Here is a 3702-nt window from a genome sequence, read left to right on the forward strand (position 1 = left end):
GGAAAAACAGAATGGCTGGTATTAGATGAATGTAAATATGTAAATATGCCTTAGAGTATGCCTTAGAGCATGCTAAATGTGCCTTGCAACATGTAAAATATGCCTTAGAGAATGCCTGGTCCTTTGTAGGCACTCAGGCCAGCTAACTCATCTGCAGGAGCTGGATAGAATGTAATGCTTAGGCATGGAGACCAGCAAAGGCAGAAGAAGGGGCAAAACCCAGGTTGCTCTCCTTCTAGGCATCAGACCCATGGGAGTTCAAATGATGTTCTCAATCTTACACTGTGGGAGTTATCTCTCAGGGCATCCAGTTTGAACCTAAGGCAAATTTGGCTGATTCCAAGTTCTACCTGAACTCGAAAACAACTATTATAATATATCCTGCATCTCCATCCTGCAACTGGTGGCTAGTGAGGAGTGATACTATGTGAAAATATCTGTTTGTAGATTTGGAACTGCTGGGGCAGAAATAGGGACTTTTAGTCTCTAGGACAAAGAAGCTTGCAGGTCCCCTTCAACAGTACTGCCCTTGTACAAAGCCAGCAAATTATCTGTGATCTTTATAGCACAGGAAGGACCTCCAAGCTAGAGAAGGGATGGTTCAAGGATGGAAACATCTTTCTTATTAAAACACCACATAAAATTCTGTGAGTTCTGAATCAAGAAAGAACCTCCAGCTGGTGGGAGCTGACCCCACCAGCAACCTCTGACTCTTTTCTATGAACACTGCCTTTCTCTAGAGTTCTGTCACTCTGATTACCACTGTCACCCCGAATTCTGGAACTCAGCAGACTTTTTAAATTGTTCATCTGCAGTCAATTAAGCCAGCTGTACTCCTTTCCTCACAGGGGCTCGATGTAATGGCTGCAAACAACAGCCTCCTTTGTTGTATACACAGCTTGTTTCTTGTATGGGTTGCTCTAAAGAACATAGGAGACAGCCGTTTCCAATATATGTTTATGCCTCTGACCTTTGACCTTGCACTGTTCCCATTGTAGGCTCCAGACAGGTGTGCAGGGTATCTCTAGAAAGCCCCAGGGTACCATGGCCAGAATTTACATTGGTAAGTCATCATGTCCATCCATACCAAGGTGCAGAACAAGGAGCATGTGACTGAGTCCCTACACAGGGCCAAGTTCAGGTTGCCTGGCCACATCACAAAGAAATGGGGCTCTATCAAGTTTAATGCAGATGAATCTGAAGACATGGTAGTTGAGAAGTGTCTTATCTCAGATGGCTGTGGGGTCAAATGCATCCCCAGTCATGGCTCCGCAACAAGTGGCAGGCCTTGCACTCAGGAAGGCTTCCACTGTTCTGCTGTCTCTTAGGCTCACCAATACTTCCTGACAAAGAAAAAAAAATGTTAGCATATGTTTAACCAAACCCTTTCTTTCCTTCATCCTTCTTATCAAAGTAGAGGCATGTAGAATTTTCCAAATTAATGTAATTCGGTATTACACAAAAATGAAAAGGCAGGCATTACAGGCAAGCTGCATTGCGTAAAGTCACAATTCCAAAGTTTTAAGTCCTTGATCCTAAGATGAACACATCCAGCCCTAAAAGACTTCACTATCTCTTGCTGTGAGTCCTCCACCCACCCCCATCCTGCCTGTTATTTGGTCAGTTTTCTAGCTGTCATATTTTCTTTCCATCTTTCCAAGTGTGGTAAGTGTTCAAACAATGGGTTGAAATAAAAAATAAGAAGGAATGATCCACTGTAACTGGGATGGTTAAAAAAGGTGTCTTTGTAGAGAAAAGACCAGACTAAAGAGTAAACACCAGCCAGTCATGAGAAGTTGAGAAAAGAGTGTTCCTGGCAGAGGGAGCAACTTGTACCCGGGCAGGCAAGAATCACTTGTACTGGAGGAACTCAAATGTGTTCTATGGAACCAGAGCATGCAGAGGAAGGGAGAGATGGCATGAGATTAGCCTGAACAGAATGTCAAAGTTCAGATCATGTAGGTTGTGGTGAGGAGTTTGAAAGATTTTAGATTTTTTGTGTAAGTGTTAGAAGCTATTGAAGGCTTTGAGCAGGAGAGTTGCATGACTGGATTTATCTTTTGAGATCCTTTATGCTGCTGTATGGGGAATTCATGAGGGAAAAATAGAAGAGAAATGGGTTAATAGACTGCTGCAGATAGCTGGGCAAATGATGATACTATCTTAGATTACTGCTATTCAAACTGTAGGTCACAACCCATCAGGGTTATATAGTCATTTTAGTGGTCTTAACCCACAATATCAGTGAAAGAGAATAATGTACAATAGAAAACATTAGCCAGGCGCAGTGGCTCACACCTGTAATCCCAGCACTTTGGGAGGCCAAGGCAGGTGGATCACTTGAGGCCAGGAGTTTGAGACCAACCTGGCCAACATGGCAAAACCCCGCTTCTACTAAAAATACAAAAATTAGCTAGGCATGATGGCAGGCGCCTGTAAACCCAGCTACTTGGGAGGCTGAGACATGAGAATCACTTGAACACGGGAGGTGGAGTTTGCAGTGAGCCAAGATCCCTCCGCTACATGCCAGCCTGGGCAACAGTGCGAGACTCTGTCCAAAAAAAAAAAAAAAAAAGGAAGAAAGAAAAAAGAAAAGAAAACATCAGAGACCGTCACATCATTTCATAACAGTTCCTCTCAAATTTTTGTGCATATAGGCATGCATTTGCAAGTACTGGATTATACTGTGAAGTGATTTTGTTATTCTTCATAGTGATCAAAAAGGCACTGGCCTAGACTAAAGTGGTGATGGTGGAAGCAGAAAGAATGTAAAGATGTCTTCAGATACACGGAAATGGAAGAGGTCACCTAAGAGGAGACATAAAAAGAGAGGAAACAGAGTCCTGTGATGTATTTTAAGTTTCACATTCTTATATTCCACCTATTCTTTAAAAAAAATTATAATAACTTAAACATAGTAAAAATCTAGTAAAATTGAACCATTAACATTGGAAAATGACATGTAACCTGCCATTTTTTTTGTGAAGGATACATATTTTAAAAATTGAAACATAACCTGATGGTCACCAGTAGGTCATTTTCTCACCTCTCTGCTGAGCATGACTTTTCTGAGTCATTGACGTATGTCTAGCAAAGTTTAGAAACAAATCCAGAATATTTCCAAACCATGCAGGAAATATTAAATCCTAAGTCTACTCAGTCTTCATGCCTTCTGAAGAATGTTTCTTGGGCTTCTGAGTTTCCATTTCTAGCTTTGCTGAACTTCACAATGCAATCTGGTCTCTGCTCAGTTTAATGTATAAAGTCACCACCATACAACATGTCCAAAAATTCACATCATTGCCACGGTGAGAAAAGAAAATGCACAGTGCACTGGACTATATGTCATGTTTATGGGTTTTTTTGTATAATGTAAGATACAATTACCTTTCTTAGAAAATATCATCTTTTTTTTTTTTTTTAATTTTAAAGCTGGGTGTCCCAGGGGAGACATCACATGTCAGCAGGTTCCATGATGCCCCCTGAGCTGAAAAACCAGCAAGTTTTTATTAGGGATTTTCAAAAGGGGAGGGAGTGTATGAATAGGGTGTGGGTCACAGAGATCACATGCTTCACAAGGTAATAGAATATCACAAGGCAAATGGAGGCAGGGCGAGATCACAGGACCACAGGACCAGGGCAAAATTAAAATTGCTAATGAAGTTTTGGGCTCCAGTACATATAAAGAGACTTATTAAGAAA

The 3702-nt window shown here is 41.3% G+C and overlaps 1 non-coding gene across 1 annotated transcript; it reads left to right on the forward strand.

Moving 5' to 3' along the window:
* Window positions 1-809: 809 nt before the first annotated feature.
* On the forward strand, window positions 810-942 carry LOC112440242 (small nucleolar RNA SNORA70). Its single transcript, XR_003028417.1, has one exon. It is a non-coding gene; the product is annotated as a small nucleolar RNA SNORA70 (small nucleolar RNA).
* The last annotated feature ends 2760 nt before the right edge of the window (window positions 943-3702 follow it).

This window comes from Pan paniscus, chromosome 5 (genome assembly GCF_029289425.2).
Source record: "Pan paniscus chromosome 5, NHGRI_mPanPan1-v2.0_pri, whole genome shotgun sequence".
NCBI classification, from domain to species: Eukaryota; Metazoa; Chordata; class Mammalia; order Primates; family Hominidae; genus Pan; species Pan paniscus.